We start from the raw sequence: 19193 nt of genomic DNA on the forward strand, positions 1-19193 counted from the left end.
TAATTTGTACAAATGAAGCACATTAATTTCAACCTGAATAGGTGCATAGGCTTGATATGCATATTAAAAATTGTCATAAATCATCTTGAGTAAAAATAAAATTAGCTGAAATTCAGAAGCTACTGTGAGTGACGCCTCATGGCGGCATTTAAAATTTCGCTGCTCTCACGCACCTGCAGCATAAAAGCTGCCTTTAGGGGAGTCGTTCATGCTGCAACGAACGCTCTGTGTACAATAAACACGAAAAATAGGCATTTTAATGAGCTAACACTAGGCAAGGCAAATCTGATTTGGGTGCATTGTTGACGAAGCAGTGAAAAGCTTGTCATGCCGAACTACGGATATGACCTCGGAGAGCGCTTGGTACTTGGATGGGAGAATATCAAGACACAACTGCATGCAGTAGAGCAGCCGCCAATTCTCCATTTAGGTGCCTTCCAGCAATGTTTCCAGGAGTGGGGAGGCAAACGCGTGAGGTATTGTGGTGGCTTAATGATCAGGAAGCGCTTGTGTAGGACAAATGAGATTACCTTGCCTTCCTGCAAACAGAGTGGAAGATTCCGTTTAGTACTCCCGCAACTGGGGTGAAGACATCAGGGCATAGGTATGTGAAATAGTCATAACAGGCAAGCTAAAAAACGTAAGAACACAGACGAATCAATTGAAACTGCTCTCCTATATAGCTTCACAATCGAATGCTGAATTATTCAAGCCAGTGGTCGGCTAACTATCGTCTAACGATGACGATTAAACAGGCAATATACTACGCGGTACAGAACAATACCAAATACAAGAATGATAATAGTCCTATAGGTTATGGCCTTTTTTAACCCATTTAATGGCGCTCCCAGCTGTGCGGAAAGCAGCTGGCCCTCTCGGCACCTTGTGGTGTTCCACACTACTACGAAGGCCTACCTCATTGTAGAACCCCTGTCCTGAATTGCAAAGAAAAAATATGAATGAGCAATACAATAAAAAGACCTAACGGAATACAATATTCGCAACATACCTTGGGACAGATGTCATCGGTGGTTATTTTAGCTACAACTTTTCTTAATGTCAGCAACAAAGTATCCATCACCATTTGTGGACTCTTCTGGGGAATGCGTAGTAACTTAACCTTTCACTTGCCGCAATGAAAATATTCGCTCAAGAGCACAAGTTAGCCAAGAGTACACAAATCATGACAACAAATGTTTTAAAAGTCTGATAGCTATGTGTCGATATCATCTACATTTAGAGGTTGTTTTGGGTGCAGGTAACTGGTAGTGAATATTGAGTGTTTATATTGTGTGTATTGACGGCCAGTTGGTCAGACATGAGAATGGAACAATCATCTAACTAAATAACCGTACAAAAGGCGTGGCCACCGCATTACAACACTCTACGCAGCCGATACAGGTCACCCTGTAGTTGCCTTCATATTTACTTTAGAATCATCTCAGAAGCACATAGTCAATGGCAAAATAGGCATGATGCGATCAGCGCTTTCCTTGAAATGCACATCAATGTTTCCATCACTAAAGCAGCACTAGCAAACTTAACTACTTTTGGGTGCGCTTAGGGGCCTAAGTTATTTGTGTGCTTGGGAAATAGATTTAAGCAGGCACCCCGGTTTAGGGAAGTTCGATTTAACATACGACTCCTTGAATATTTAGTCTCGCGGAGATTCCGTAAAATGAAACATTTTGCATATTTCGAGCTGGACGGACTAGCTGCCCCATAATAAACCGATTTTACTGGTGCATCACAGAGTAGCTGAAGTAGAAAGAATACTCAAAGTTACTTTTTCAGGTTCGTACAAAAGTCACCAGAACATTTAGCAATTCATTCATTCATTCATTCATTCATTCATTCATTCATTCATTCATTCATTCATTCATTCATTCATTCATTCATTCATTATTTTATTTCACATTCACTGGGTTTGTGGAAGTCTAAGTAAAAGCAGCATGCAACCAGCTTGAGCAGTCCCTGACCTCTCTACAAGAATAAGCATTGGAAGGCATATGCTCATAAGTTCTGGATAGCTTTTGCAGGGTGACATATCACGCCTTTTGTCATCACTGAAAGCAGAATTCTTTATAAAGAATACTTATACAGTTGCGAATGATGGACAGCCTTGCTGCTTCCGATTTTTTTCGATGCTCTCGAGTGTAAAATAATGTTTTGCGACGCCAGCATCGATTTCTTTCTTTTTAACTTCTGAAACATTGTGAACAATTATTCTAGTGGTTTTTAAAATCATTTACACAATGGAAGTGCTTGTTTGCAAGCAGAAAGTATAAATATTCACCGAAATTATTTCATAATATCAGGCAAGCAGGAGATCAAGCCATATTTAACTGTGCAGGGGAAAAGCTGCCAGCGAATTGTAACACGTACGCCGAGTGAATGCCTGTTGCAGAGTCTCCTTCCTGACATTTAGTATTCTCCAGTGATTCGAAATTTTCTCCTGAAACAATATCCTGGAGGGATCACCACAGAAATCAGTGCGTGGGTGTACAAATCAGACTATTTAATCACTTCATGGCTAATGTGGCGTTACATTCACGATGGCACATGCGATTCTGAAAGGCGCCTGACACATACATATTTATTAGCACTTTCGGAAAGACGACGCCTGCCAAGATGACATTCATCAAAAACATTTTCATCGACACGATTATGGTCTCATTAAATAGGAAGAATAAGGAAAAACGACTCAAGCCTCATCATTTTTGAAATATAACTTTTCGCTGAAAATTCCAATCTGCGTCCAGTCCCATATTGAGGGTAAATAAGTTCTTTCATCGTGTGCAAATAATCGAGGTTCTGCTAGTGAGGCCCCAGTTGTGCGTCGCAAGTTTTAACGAAGCAGGCCACGCAATGCGGACTCCCTCAGTGGGCGTTCATATACTAGCTGCAGTTGCCTTAGCTTGGGCTCTTGCTTTTTATGAAGACAGCCCACGATACTCCAGAAAGCAGTACTAGAGTGCAGTGAGTCAAATATATTCTTAGTCTTTATTTTTTTCAATTTAATTTTTCGAACAGGTTTCACTTCTCACCTTATTATAGCTTGTAAAAGTACTTTTTTAGCCATTCGAGGCGTAGTTTTCTAACGATGGATATTACTTCCTGATCATTTTGTCCTTTTTTATTTGTGGCTGTTCTAGGCGACGTAGACGTTTGTCAATGACGTCATGCTGCACGTGTCAAGAACCCATACATGATGCAACTTACCGGCATAAACCCGCCCCACGCCGACGGCGACGAATCACTGAATTTGACGAGATGTGTGACACGTCTTATGATCTGTATCGAAGCTAATATCGTGTTGCGAAAGAACCTTGGCTATTTTTCGGCGACTGATTGACAATGTGTATGAATTGTGACTCGTGTGAACAAGATGCGGCTGCTGTAATGGGATAGTGTCCGCAACGCGATCACTCCAGGCGTGCGTATTATTGATTTATTGATCTTTCTTCATCTGTTTCATTCCTCACGGCTGACGTCCGGTGCAAATGAAATGGGTACGAACTGAAAAAGAAACAGAATTAGGCACAACAAGTTACGGCCTCTAAGTGTTCTGAGAATGTAGAGAACTGACAGCTGCTCTTCAATTCAGAGCTTATAAAATTCACGGAGAAGTAAGCAGACTCAAAGTTGACATTTAAAGCAGTGAAATAATGCAGATAAAGCACCTCCAGCGTGATTTTTTTTTAAATTTTAATGGCCCGCAAAAGCTCAAGGCCCGGTTGTCAGGGAGCCACAGGTTCTCTATGGCTGCGGCTGAACAGACGACTTAAACTTCCGCTTTGCTAAACTTCCGCTTTGATTCCGCTTTTTCATCGACTGCGCGGCTGAAGGCGCCATCTATTCTACATCTGTCAAGAAAAAGACTTCCACTTCATCGGGTGTGAGCATTATTCAAAGGTACTCACATCTTTCGGGTCAGCAGCCAAATGCCATAACTACTGAGCCACCGTTGCTGGACACGTCGAAAAGCCCCACTCTTCGACTGAGAACAGATGTTTCACATTCCGCTTTATCACCTCAAAGGTTCGAACGTCACTTCTGTATAGAAACATTTCATGCAGCCGTCAGACACGTCACCCGGTCATGAACAAAGCACCGGGTGAACTTGTGGCGCTGCGCGATTAGAGTTGCCAGTGCCGCAGAAACAGCGTTGTTATTCCGTCTGTAAACTTAGGATGTTCTGCAGCCGGAACTGTCTCAGAGTAGCAAATATTCTCCTAGCGGTCTCCGGCTGCTACTGTGTTCTCCGTCGGTAACAGAAGCCTCCACGATGATTTCGGTGCTGCTGGGTTTTCAGGCATTTTCAGCTATGTCAAGCTTGCTCAGTATGTTGGGCTGTGCGGCGGCTTTCAGAAGAGGTTTTGGAGCACAGAGCACCTCCTCATGGCATGTCCGCAGACAAAAAATACTAAAAGTTTATGGGCGTGAATTTTACTCCTTAGAAACAAAACTAGTTATGGCAATGTGATGGCAAGAACTGCACTCAGTGATAGTGAAGAACGCACTTCCCATTGTTCTTGGCAGCGTTCACTTTCAAGGTGACAGTGTACTTTCGTGGCATGATATAGCGACGATCAAAAATCGCCACAAGCTCGAATTTCTTCGAAACTGTCGCGCATGTCAACACCGTTTCAGAACGCTCTGGTGGTATCTCGGGCATCAAATTGGCAACTGAAGGTTCCCCCGCGATAAAGACAGGATAAAGAAATACAAATAGAGCTTCGCGACAACAGTAGGTTTCCCGAAGGAAGCTTCCGTTCAGTTCGATAACAGGGGCCGCATTCTCTAAACCGTCCATCTTTCAATCCCCATTAGGCGTCCACTTCGTTCCATCGTTGGTCACTGAGATCACCTGCGGCTTTCAAACGTCTGTGCGAAGCTACCAGGCCTTTGCGTCGTTGGCGAACGGGTCTCACCATTGGCTGCATATAGCAATATATGGCAGTAAATTGTGAGATCTGGTCGCCAATCGCGCAATGGCCAGGTCACTTCCATCCTGCGCTTGAGAGCCACGGGTGATGTGAGTGACCAATGAGAGAGGACTAAACTGAAGTGAAACGGACCGCAGAAAATGGGTAGATTACAGAATAGGGCCCCAGATATATGCGCGTCTTCATTCTTACATTCACCGTATGCAGTTCACAGGCCTCAGTGAATTGCTTTTCATCAAGAAGCAGGCGAGAAGCCAACTTTTGAAGTCTTTCTTTCGCTGCCAGGCAATGATGAAGAAATTTCGCATTTTTGTCAACGTATTTGAATAAAGAGTGTTCTACGCCTCCACTACGACTCCGAATAGAAAGTGAGTGATGAGGATTTTGCTGTTTATTTTCTTGTATTGTGTGTGAAAAAAAAATCTTATGATTGTGACGAACGCTCCGCTTCTGTGCATATAGCAACACCTTTGTGACTTCGTTGTACACTTCGAGAACACCACCCCATGGTCAACCAAACGCCTTGACGTTAATGACAGGAAGAGGTAAGCTTCTTGCATATATTTATTTATTTATTTATTTATTTATTTATTTATTTATTTATTTATTTATTTATTTATTTATTTATTTATTTATTTATTTATTTATTTATTTATTTATTTATTTATTTATTTATACATACTGCAGCCCTATTGGGCTATTGCAGGGCTGGGTGTGAACAACAATGTAGGAAAACATGGAGCACAACAATGGCAAACGTCCGAAACATCCGAAACAGTATGAGTGAAAACAAGAAAAACGAAAAAACTATTCTATAGCGGCTGAAAACAGCTCTAAAGGAAGAGAGCGAGTAGAACCGGGTAAACAATTCCAATATTCGATTGCACGCGGAAAAAAACTATTTCAAAGTGTCCGTGCGGGCAAAATAAGGCGTGTTGTTTAGGCTGTGGTGACTTCTAGTTTAAGATGGTATAGCAGGGATTAGGTAATCAGTTGCAGAGGGCCGGCAGGAAGAGTTAATAATGAAATACAAAAATTTTAAAGACTGAGTCCTTCGTCGAGATGAGAGTGGTTGCAGGACCAGTGATGAAAGTGCTGTGGAAGGCGAAAAATGTCTACCAAACCTGTGGCATATGAAGCGAACGGCTTTCTTCTGCACTTCCTCGATTTGGTTAAATTCGCGTTGTTTGTTCGGGTTCCATACAGGGGAGGCGTATTCAAGTAGTGGACGGATTAGCGATTTAAACATTAGTAGTTTCGTATCTCTAGGAGCAGCTTTTATTGTGCGACGGAGGTGTCCTAACTTTCTAAGTGCCTTTGAGGTTATGAAATCTATATGTTTGGACCATGACATACTGGGTGTGAAAATAAGACCAAGGTATTTGTATTGACTCACACTCTGGATGGCGGTATTGCTAATTGTGTAAGTAAACACGGAAGGTGTCGTTCTATTAGTGAAAGTCATAACAACGGTTTTGCGGATGTTAATAGTCATTTGCCATGTAGCACACCAAGAGCTAAATTCTGAAAATGATTTCTGAAGGTATAAGTGATCATAAAGGCAGGAAATTTTGTGATACAACACGCAGTCATCAGCATACAAACGTATGTTACAGGTGATGTTACTAGGTAAATCATTTATAAAAATTCAGATACTCTATTCATACTAATTCAGATAAAAATTGAGATAAAAACTTCAGATATCATAAAATAAAGGCAGGAGACCTAATTTGAAGACTTCTGACTATAAAACCCCGTGCATAATACGAGGAAAGCATTGCAGGCGTGTAGGTCGTAAATATGAGCAAAACATAGGCCAAACGCATAACGCAGCAAGTGATAACATTCGAAGTGAAAATGATTACGAAGGAAATAAAGTAATTAATACAATGAAATATTATTAAGACATTTGATGTATTCGTCTGGGCACCGAATATCTTCTACTCACAATCAACAAAGCACTGATCAAACGGTATACCAGGCTGATGGGGTAATGGCGCAAAATACAGTGTTTCAGTTCTTTTCTAGACGCGCATTAAAAAAGGTTAATGACGTCGCACGCCTACGCTGCCAACACTGTACCTTGCAGCCTCCTTCACAGTATTTTCTTTTGCACGATATTTTCCTCGCAGATGGCCCTTTCACAACTTAAAAGCTGATGTTTGCTGACCGACCAAACGGTTGCTTCATCTTGGTTTTAAACGATGCAAATAACGGAAGAAGTGAGTTTAAAAAAATATTTGTAGAATAAAACGAACTACGTGAGTTTTTATGTGCAATAAATCTTTTCTATGAAACAAAGTAAATGCATCTATATTATTGTTAGCGATAACCATGATTGGAAGAAACAACACACAAAACACTTACGAAAGGAAAGAGGTGGACGCCAATTGATTTCTGTGTTCTAGTGTTTTGTTTTTGTTGACAGGTATTGTCTCCCTAATCAAGTACTTCTTGTCAGTGTCGGCCTGCGCTGAAATTTTGTTCCTCTGGTGCATCTTTTTGCTGCTGGTAAGATAGTGTTCATGAGTAACCTGTTTAGTTTTTAAAATTTTTAAATATCGGAAACAGCTATTGTCAGCAACGATCAAAATCACTTTGCCTAATTATATACAGAGAAATACATTGCTCGAGAAGAGATTCATACGTCGACTGTATCTCGGTCTAATGCGCATATGCCGGCCTAAACTTGAAAACCATTTCAGGCTGATCAATCCGGCAAAATTTGAATGGGAACAATAAAGAGCAAGGAAATGCTTTAAAAGGTGTAGAAAATTCATAAAGCCCGAACTCTTCATTGCAACCAAAGTGGAACAAGATAAAGGAAAAGAAATGATTAATAGCGTGTGTAAAATATATTGTAGAGCGGAGAACCGGTAAGATGGACGTTGAATAGGTATTTTTTGCATTTCGATATTTTAAAAACGAAAATTTTATTGCAACGTTTTAGTATTGCAACATGACTCAGTTGCAAGGGGACAGCATTTTGTTTATCCGGGCTGTTAGAATATTAGGCTTAATGATATCTTCAGTTGTTATCCTTCTAACTGAAAGGACAGAGATTCAGGAGCGGAGACAGATTTTGTGCACGATGCACTCGAAAAGTTCCTTCGAAAGCTGGAGCCTGGAATTCTCAAAGCACTTAAATTACCACTTCAATGAATAGGGACCGACTCATTAGTAAACAATACTGTAAAGATATAAAGTCATTCATTTTGGTATACGCGTTACATATCGGGCTTGCCCTCTTTGAGCAAATGGTATTTTGAAGAAACACGTTCGTAATCTCTCGGTGTGGTGGTGGTGGTGAAAACTTTTAATTACTGAAATAGAGTTTGGGAGCCACAGAGTGGCCACGCTACATGGTCGGCGTCCCTAGTCCGAGACACCGCATGACAATGCCCCGTCTCTAGCCCGTTTCACCAGAGCCCTTTGGGACTCAAGCGAGGAGCAGTTGAGAAGGGCAGTCTCCCATGCCTCTCTGGAAGGGGTAGGGGAAGGGGGGAGGTGGGGATTTTGAGTACATGCCCACACCACGTGGAAGATATCACAGGTCTCCCCACAGTGTGGGCATCGCCCATCCGTGTTAGGATCGTAATGCTTTAAGATTGCAGGACAGAGTAGAGTACCTGTCTGCAGGCGCCTTAAAGTTCGCTCCTCCGTCTTACTCAGCCCCTTTGCAGGGGCCGGGAAAAGGCGGTGGATGTCGCTATAATGCGTTATAATTTCCTTGAATCGCAGCAGCGGCTGGTTAGTCTCCGAGCCAGAAGAGCTGGGATGAGGAGCCCGGTGAGTAAGCGCTCGGGCAGCCGCGTCAGCGGCCTCATTACCTCGTAAGCCCTGGTGGCCAGGAGCCCAAATGATTCTTTTGGGTGTTGGATCAGTGGCAGTCCGTCTTAGAATGCAAGCAGCTAAGGGGGAGATCTCCCCTGCCAAGTAATGATCACATGCTTTTCGGGAGTCCGTAATGATGATTCTCGAATTGGCGTGGGCGGCAGCAAGCGCTATCGCTACTTCCTCGGCTCGCATTGAATTCGGGGCTCGAAAAGAGAGTCCATCAACGTGCATTTCCTGGTGAACGACAGCGGCCGTGTAAAATCCTGTGGGCGATGGGCCTGCTACGTCTACATAATATACACCGGGTCGGGAGCCGTGTTGTCTCTCAAGAGCCCGAGCCCGCGCTTGTCGCCTGTTTACGGCATGTCGGTGTCCATGTTACGGGGGAGCGGGGAGACCCAGAGCATATGGCGCCACAGTACTGGGATACGGTCCGCCTCCTCTGGAGTGCAGTCGTGTTGGATGTGTAAGCGGTTTAGCAGGCGGCGCCCAGGGGCCGTCTGCATGAGCCGCGTGTATTGGTTCACGAGGTGGGCCTCCCGCAGCTCCTGGTAGGAGTTTAGCACCCCCAATGCCTTGAGTTTGGCATTAGAGGTAGCCACCGGGAGATCCAGGGCTCGCTTAGTTGCCTTGCGGATGACGGCGTCTATTCGCGCCTCGTCTTGCTTAGTAGTGCGGAGATATGGCACGGCGTAGAGGATCCGGCAAGTCACGAAGGCATAGACGAGCCGAAGCGCGTCCCTGCCCCGCAGACCGCCCCGCTTGTTGGAAACGCGGCGGACCATGCGCCCTACCTGTTCGCCTACTCTCTTGAGTTTCTCGATGTGACGTCGGTGAGGAAACAAGTACCCTTATTAAAGCATAATGCTGTGTCTGTCACAATAAAAGTTATTACAGCAAGAAATTATTCATGCCAAAGCATTTTATGTCCCATTAGCAGAAAAGCCGCTGTCCAGCAGCCTCAATGGCACAAACTTCCTCAGTGACATCACCATGCTTGTGCGTGACGACAAAAGGACACCATAAAATAGTCACGGCTACACCAAAAAAAAAAATTGGCGTGGGCTTAGTTTTGGTTAAGCCTGGTAGGTTGCGAAAGCAGGTGTTTTATACTGCATATGCAGCGCCTCTAGCGGGAGGAGCGCGGCGCGCCGTGCCAAGCGGCCGTCGTTACCCGACGAGCCGAGTTGGTAGCCCGTCTCTCGCTCCTGGTATGACGTCACGCTGTGACGTCACCTGGCATGGTATGACGTCAGGGGTCATTCTAAAGGTCAAACGTGCCAAGTGTAGCTAGAACTGCGGCTGGTATGGCAAAATGCAAGCGCGCACGTAGCCGATGAGAGCGTTTCGGAATTCAGCGTTTCGCAAGCTCCGAATGTCGTCCGCGTAGTCTGCTTTTAGCACATTACATTTCGTTTCCAGGAGACTTGGCAGTAAATCAGCGAAGGGTATTCCGAAGTAATTTAGGCGAATCCTCCAAGTGAGAAAATGTTAGCTAGGAAACCATTCCTGATTAGCTTCCACTCAAGCGAAACCATATGGGTGAGTTCGATGAGTATTTTATATCCTATTACAAATTTCCGCCACCTCACGGGATTCCCCTAAATTACGTCGGACTATCAGTTCCGCTTCGAGTTGTAGATCAATTTCGCCTCGCTCCGTGATCTGCTTGCATTCCTAGTTAGCTCAGTTTGTGGAGCACTACGAAAAACAGGCTCTGGCTCAGGGCTCGAGCGCGTTCTAGGACTTATTTTTGATTACGTTAATTCTTCAGTTAACGCTCCACAGCATTAATTTGCAGCCTTATGACTGCGCTTCGACAGAGGCTAATGAGTAATCGCTCTTTTATCGCCACAAATGCTGCGAGGACCACCTGTGAATGCCGTTTTCCGTGGAAAATGTAAACCGCTATTGTGCTTCCCATGAACTATAAGAAGCTTCATTTATCAGCAAATAGAGTGTACACTATCAATGCGATTGATGCCGAAGAGTGCGTGAGCACAACGTCAGCGGAAGCATTTGCTCCCGCAGACGTTGTGCCCCGCTCCACTCTCTGGATGTAACCCGGCAATCACTGCGGGGACCACTGGACCCACTCTTCAGTGTCCTCCTACCGGATGCCACCCTCTCTTTCTCTTATCTCTCCCACTTCCCTCTTCCTTCCCCTCTAATCTAAAAATTCAGGGGGCACTTTGACTGTCGAAAGTGCGTAGAGGCGAAAGCGTTTTCCGCACCACTTTCACTGCCTCTGTGGCATGCACCGCTGGATGACGTCACGCCTAATTGATGACGAAGTAATGGCAAATTACTAATGAATGCCTAATTACTGATTAATCACTCAGCACTAATTGACGGCTAAATAATGGCGCTAAGCTTCGCCTTTAGGAGTGGGACGCGACAGCGTCACGCCATAACGTCACTAGCGCGTCTAGCGGGAGGAGCGCGGCGCGCCGTGCCAAGCGGCCGCCGTTACCGGACGAGCCGAGTTGGTAGCCCGTCTCTCGCTCCTGGTATGACGTCACTCTCTGACATCACTATGCATGGTATGACGTCAGGGATTATTCTGAAGGTCAAACGTGCCAAGTGGCCGCCGCTACGCGAAAGGCCGTTCTTGGGAGTAGTATTGCTTTCGCATTAAAAGTCTATGCCGAGGGAGCGGGGAATTGAACCTACGGCTTTCACATTTTGTAGCAAGCATGAAACCCATTGGCCACAAACTCTTTTCTTTCAACCGCGTTACTTCTTGGCGAATAAGGTGAACCTAGTGTATGCATTTTCTTTACTGTGTACTAATAAAAAGGTATGTTGTTAAAAAAGAAGGAATGTTTAATGAACCTCGCATCAGAGCTCAGGATGAGACAGTGCTTCCGAATTCAAATCACGTGAGCAGCCTCAGGTACCCTCCGTAATTTTTTTATTTTGCACTCAGATAACAACACGTTATGAATAGTTTTTCCACCTATTGTTTCTCACTTCACAGATAGAGTAATTATGTCTGCTTCCGTTTATTCGGGCACATATTTTTTATAATCAACTCTGCGTTCGGTAATTATTTACCACATAAGATGCATTTTATTTTTCAAACGCGTGCTTCATTGGTGGCTATATAGCTTGCTAGCGAGCTTAATTTTGTGCGGCCCGAAATGCCAAAAACAATAATAAATATATTTTAGTTTTCAATAAAAATGAGCCCGAAGCGCTGGAAATAAAACTGCATACTTTCATTTACAGAGCATACTGCAGCTTTCATGCAGACTTTTACGTTTGACACAGCTTGCCGGCTCCTGCGCGCGGCTCGTACAGTGGGCCAACGAGCCACGGTGGACTGCCAGAGCGTCTACATGCAAAACTGCCCGAGGGATAGCATCGAAGTTTACGAGAGGAGATGCTGGCTACAGTTAGCTCAGATTATGGGTTAAAACAGCTGAAATACTCCGCATTTCAAGTAATCCTACATGTCGAACTGTCACTATGAAGCGGAATAAACGATTTTTCTCTCTCTAAAGAGCATCATAGCAGTATTCGGTATGTAGCGTAAGATACACTACAATTTTGATTTGATCCCGGGTAGAAAAGTTGCCTCTGAAATATGTACCAGCGAAATTTGTCTGTGCGCACGAGCATTAAAAATATAACTCCACACAATACGCTTCTGCTAGTCGTTGCATGCAGTGAATGTGTGTCGCCTTTATTGTTGCATGCGATGTGCGCGTGCAGGCGTATATAGTTTTTTCAGCACTGCGCGAGAGAGATAAAGCGGGAGTTTCCCCATCAGTTGATATCAGGAGGCTATCTAAATTCAGAAAAGACGAAGGGAAAGTGGTACTTGAGGGGGGAATGGTAGTAATTTTTATTTTTGATTTCTTGGTTTCTGCCACCACCAGCCAGATATGGGGTATGCATTTCTTGAAGTACATTCCCTTCTTCCCGAGCAGTAAAAAAAAACAGTAAACAAAAGCTGCCGGCTCATTTACTAACTTCGCTTGCCATCTAGTTCTCATCCTTTAGAGATAGCACTTCCCGCTAAGTGCATCAGATTCCGCCAAAAGTAAACCTGCGCTTACTGTGCAGCTAGTCAGATCTTATGGAGCGAAGACGGACTGCTTCTTGGCACCTTGTGTGCACCTATCCAGTGTATCTTGAGCCGCTTCGATTTGTGCACTCTGGCTTCTATTTCATTTTTGAAACACTGCACAGTAAAGTAAAGAAACATCTGCCGGTGGTTAGTTTCTTTGCCACTAAGGAAACCAGCTCACAAGTTCAAGACTGCCAAAGCCTCGTTAGGCTTGTAAGGCAGCGCTTGCCAGAAAGAGAAAAGTCGGGTGCGGTGTTTTATATACATTAAAAAGCATAAGTAAGTAAATGACAAAATCACTCATAAACGTAGGTCAGAAACAACAAAATTTAAGAAACTAATGTTGACAGTTAGTTATCAAAATAGCCAGAGGCATCACACTACAGGAACAGTAACAGTAGCCGATTGAAAAAATATGTAAAGGCCTTTGCGCTGCAGTCGGAGTAGACAGGTGCGAATGCACCTACATGTCATAATTACCTAAATAATCTCTTTCCAAACTAGCGCCTCCGATCTGGTACCGTAAGTTTCACAACCAAGTAACGAAATTCACACCATCTTGAGAATTAGCATTGCAACCCCCGCATCAGAATTATCTCTCCGTCCGTCTAAAGTCTCGGTCCGCAGGCGACGAGAGCTGGAGTCCCCTCTCCACTTTTATTAAGGTGAAAGCCTTCAATTCCTCATGCTGTCGTTAGCAATCCGTGTCGCCAGCCGTGTCTGCGTCCGTGTCGGCAGCCGTGTCGACAGATGTGTCCGCGTTTTGACGGGTGTCCACCGAGATATGTGAGACAGTTACTGCGTAATTTCCTTTCCTCAAATACAATTTTCAGTTTCTTCATTACGGCCCCTCTTTCTTCTTTCACTCCCACTTCCTCCCTTCCTGTACGGTGCGGTTCGGGTGTCCACCGAGATGACAGAGAATTACTGCGCCGATTTCATTTCCTCAAAAAGCGTTTCGTTCAAAGGGCAAGGCATCGCGCCGAACGGATGGTGGCCTTCCGTGGACTCCCTGGCAGCGCTGCAACACGCTCTCGCGTTCCACTCCTAAAGAGGAAGCTTAAGCGCCATTAATTAGCTGTCAATTAGAGCTCAGTGATTAATCAGTAATTAGGCACTAATTAGTAATTTGCCATTACTTCGTCATCAATTAGGCGTGACGTCATCCAGCGGTGCCTGCCACAGAGGTAGTGAAAGTGGTGCGGCAAACGCTTTCGCCTCTACGCACTTTCGACAGTCAAAGTGTCCCCTGAATTTTTAGATTAGAGGGGAAGGAAGAGGGAAGTGGGAGAGATAAGAGAAACAGAGGGTGGGAGCCGGTAGGAGGACACTGAAGAATGGGTCCAGTGGTCCCCGCAGTGATTGCCGGGTTACATCCAGAGAGTGGAGCGGGGCACAACGTCTGCGGAAGCAAATGCTTCCGCTGACGTTGTGCTCGCGCACTCTTCGGCACCAATCGCAATGAGAGTGTACACTCTATTTACTGATAAATGAAGCTTCTTATAGTTCATGGGAAGCACAATAGCGGCTTACATTTTCCACGGAAAACGGCATTCACAGGTGGTCCTCGCAGCATTTGGGGCGATAAAAGAGCGATTACTCATTAGCCTCTGTCGAAGCGCAGCCATAAGGCTGCAAATGAATGCTGTGGAGCGTTAACTGAATAATTAACGTAATTAAAAATAAGTCCTAGAACGCGCTCGAGCCCTGAGCCAGAGCCTGTTTTTCGTAGTGCTGCACAAACTGAGCTAACTAGGAATGCAAGCAGATCACGGAGCGAGGCGAAATTGATCTACAACTCGAAGCGGAACTGATAGTCCGACGTAATTTAGGGGAATCCCGTGAGGTGGCGGAAATTTGTAATAGGATATAAAATACTCATCGAACTCAGCCATATGGTTTCGCTTGAGTGGAAGCTAATCAGGAATGGCTTCCTTGCTAATATTTTCTCACTTGGAGGATTCGCCTAAATTACTTCGGAATACCCTTCGCTGATTTACTGCCAAGTCTCCTGGAAACGAAATGTAATGTGCTAGCAGCAGACTACGCGGACGACATTCGGCGGTTGCGAAACGCTCTCGTCGGCTACGTGCGCGCTTGCATTTCGCCATACCACCCACACTTTCAGCTACACTGTCTTCATTATGCTGTATTCTGAAAGACGTCTGGTTCGATACGAAGAGCGCATCACATAGAAACGGTAAGGTGGTATTCCTTTGCCACTGAGTGCATAAAACAACCAGAAAGGTGCCTCACCACGTCTGTGTGGAATATGTCAAAAGTGATCTACGGATGTTCGTACTTTGTATGAAAGAACATGTTCTCTACTTATCGCTATTAACTTCCTATCCCTTGCAGTGCGACTGAATGGTTGTTCTTTGTGTTGTTTGTACTGTGTCAAATACTGCATGCGAATTATTTGTGCTAGTGGCGAAGAAGCGCTATTATGAGTGTGCCCTTGGCAATGATTCTAGGCATACAAATGCTTGATACTAGTTTAAATATTAGGGAAAGCGTTGATAATGGAGAAATATACCCCCTATTTTGTTTGTACACAGAAGACAATGCTGTCTCGAACGTTTACGCTACACGCATATTACTGTGCACTGAAAATTGCAGCCGAAAAGTATTTCGTAGACATTGAGTTTTGTGGATGGTTTATTGATGGGCTACTGCCCATTTCTGTTGCTATATTACCATATATTAAATAAGAGAGTGTCGTATGCCAGATATCATGTCCCTTTAAAAAATCTCGGATTCTCAGGTGCTGTTCCTATTTGTGTTAGGTACAAAGCAGTCGCTGATGAGGTAATTTGTTCTATTAGAATCTTCCTTGGTGGTCTCCGGAATGAAATGGTTGCTAAAGTTATCCGTGCGACTGCGAGGCCACTATTGGATTTTGCGCATTTTCCCGTACCGCCCCTTCTGTTCTAATTGTATGAGCACTTGATTTTACATTTGGATATTTCTTCTGACCTGGATAGGTTTTGGTGCTATTAATGAAGATGTCTTTTCTATATATGTTCTGAAAAGCAGCCGTAATTCCAGGGGAAAACACAATACTATATTCAGCCCTCTTATGCTCGTTATGCACCCCAGGCAAGAAGCTTTTTATGTCCCTAAGCAACTTGCGTCTGGGTTCGTAAAGCTACCTCTCATATTGCGTTACAATAAACAGCAGAAGTTGCTGTTGTGGTTTTTGACTAATATACCAATATTTATCAATAATTTTTTGTGTTCCCTATTTGAGATCAAAACTCTACCAAAACAATTCTGTCACAACGCATTGCTTGCCAACTTCGGTGCACGAAAACAGCTTCCTAGCAAGACACTATAAATATAACTAAAAATATACCCCTCGGGCGTTAGACAAATAGCTAGCCCATTTTGTATGTAAAAGATTATAATTCAGCATTACACACACGGCATAGCTAGGCAGCAGAAAAAGACACAAATGATCACAAAACAATGTCCTCGTAGTCGGCACTTGCAAATTAGTTCTTACTCCTTTTCTTGTGTGTCGCAAGGAACATCCAGGTTGCCGAATATTATTTTTACTGCCAAAACATGCGTATTTATGAAGAAACGGAAGGTTTTGTTTTCTGTTATGATGTCATCGTTTAGTTCTCTCCGTTCGAATTCGGCGCTGCCTTCGCACCATAAGCTGCTATGCTTTGAACATATGGGCTTCTTTGCGTGCTTTTGTGGCGTTAACACTCTCTCGGCCAATCAAGATTTTCTCGACATGCCACGTCCAGCATCTACAGCCGTTTTTCCCCGGAACGGGGCATTTAACACTTCACAATTGATACACAAGCACGTCGCAGCAACAATGTCGCACCTCTTCCGCACCTTTTGGGCGCATCATAAAGGCATGAAGGAGCGCGACCTCTGTCGCCTCATTTATGCCTTCGTCCTCAGCCATGTGCTCTACGCTACCCCATACCTACAACTATCCGAAGAGGACATAAATGCTCTGGATGCCTTCATGCGCGAGGCATTCAAGGTAGCACCTCATCTTTCCCTCAACACATCCACAGAGTACTAGGCCTGGGGCCTGGGCCCCCACGAAACTATCGAGGAAATCGCGGATGCCCACCGACAGGTCCAATACATCAGGCTCCTACAAACCTCCACATGTCGGTATATCCTGGACTCCCTCGGAATCAGAATACCGGCCAACGACCCAACCCTCCTCGCCATCAGAGGCCTCTTCTCTGCCTCTTCACTGAGAGCTCCTCATCAAACCGCTATTGAAGAATATGCACCCGCCTCATCATGAGCAACGCCGCAGAGCCCGTCCAAAAGCGCTCCACCTAGCGTACGGATTCAAGCCAGTCGCCGTATGGGCGGACGCTGCCTGCACGGGTGATGAAGCGACAGCAGCTGTGGTGGACTCCTCTTCATCCACCCTCCTCACACTTTATCTCCGCCGAGGTACCTCCCCAGCGGCTATAGAGGAAGCTGTCATTGCAATTGCCTTTATCCGCACAAAATCCCGATAAATTTTAAGTTAAAATCCTTACCCTCTGTCCGGAGGACCCTTCCGTTCGAGGCCTAGACAATCTCAAGTCCTGGGTCTTGGAAGAACTGGGAGACCCTGCTGCGTTCAGACGACCCGGCCGTGCAGACCATCGCAACTGGTCGGGCTGCCAGTGTTAAGAACCTTGGGAACATAAACACTGGAGTGCAGTGCGGCCATGCGGGAACCCAGGGGCGTACTCCGAACTCCCGCCTCCCTCCAAACCACCCGAAAAAAATTGAAAGAATAAGGGTGTCGCCACGCCCTCCCTAGTGACTACTGCAGCAGTGGCACCGTCTTACCGCCAAGTGAACTTAGATACAGGCAATACAAGCAGTGCTACGATAAGAACAGCACGGTTGCATAAAACTAGCGAAAATTTCCTGCGCAGCGAAGTAAAACAAATAAAACAAAAAATTATCTCAAGTACGCCTCAGGAGACATTTTTTTTACCTTCTACCGTAACACATGCTCATGCGTCGTTGAAAAAGACCTCTAGAAAATATCGCAGCTTGTTATGCTTCCAGAACAGTCAAGGTCTTTCTCATTCGATCGAGGCTTAGTTTGAGCACAAGCTCGCTGCATTGCTGAGACGATCTGAAGCCGCCGCGGTGGCTCAGCGGTTATGGTGCTCGGCTGCTGACCCGAAAGACGCGGGTTAGATCCCGGCCGCGGCGGCTAGAACTTCTTTGGAGGAGAAATTCTAGAGGCCCGTGTACTGTGCGATGTCAGTGCACGTTAAAGAATCCCAGGTGGTCGAAATTTCCGGACCCTCCACTACGGCGTCTCTCAGAGCCTTAGTCGCTTTGGGATGTTAAACCTCAATAAACCAAACCAATCTTGTCCGCCATTACAGGAGGTTACTGAGTGTATGCTTCTCGCGTTTTAAGACGAAAGCCTGACTAGCCACATTAAGAGAAAAGCCAGCAGGTGCGTTAGTGCGTGTGCGTACTGACAGGTGGTAGAGGAAATATCAGTGATCTAAATAGGGCGATGCCATCAAGCACCGTCATTTCAAACAACCATATACAGGGTGTCCAGGCTAACTTGCACCAAGTTCTTGAAAAAAATCTACGTGTTCTTCCGAACTGAAATCGCGTGTATATTCTTTGTGTTTATCTAAAGTTACTGTACCATTTTTCTGCCCGTCCTACTTGAATAATTAGTGGAGATAAGTAAATTATGTTTTTAAATATAGCTTGAAACGATCAGGCGTCAGTAGGAAAGTTGTGCAGCTGCACTAATGTTGCCCAACCCAGGCAATTCCAACGAAATAGACTTAAAGTGGCTGTTTCTATTTGGGGAAAAAAAAAATCCGCGGAGCTTTAAAATTACCACGTGAAAGCGCACTCCTAAATGCACCGCGATAACAGCGCTCTCATTCGTGCTTTGTAAAAAGCATCCTTCGCTTCGCGCCTTTCGTGCTGCACAACAGAGAGCTTCGCGTTGTGTTTGGTTCCAAGATAAGCGCCAGAGTGTTCGGGCGGCAGTTGAAAGAAAGCGCGACTCCGGTTTCTGCGGTGATAATTGCGCTTTAATGTTAGCAGAATGCATGCGGAGGAAAAATGACAATCTCATGAGTTCAAATTTGGGAGCAAGGCCCCCATAAGGAAAGACGCATTATAGCAAGCTTGATAACGCGGTCTGAATTACGCTGAAAAATGGGATCCGTTTACGGCGTAAACCAAGACGGGCTGTTTTCTCCTCCCCACGCGAGCAGGAACTCGATTTTAATCCGGTCTATACCTTCAAACATATTACAACCTGCTATCAATATAGTCATCGCCTTTATCCTAGACCATGTAAAGGC

At 44.9% G+C, this 19193-nt stretch overlaps 1 pseudogene; it reads left to right on the plus strand.

The window, feature by feature from the left end:
* The first annotated feature begins 2868 nt into the window (after window positions 1-2868).
* Window positions 2869-12205, plus strand: LOC149328196 (uncharacterized; annotated as a pseudogene).
* Window positions 12206-19193: the final 6988 nt, after the last annotated feature.

This window comes from Amblyomma mixtum, chromosome 9, assembly GCF_055824585.1.
Source record: "Amblyomma mixtum isolate Tamu chromosome 9, ASM5582458v1, whole genome shotgun sequence".
Taxonomy (NCBI): Eukaryota; Metazoa; Arthropoda; class Arachnida; order Ixodida; family Ixodidae; genus Amblyomma; species Amblyomma mixtum.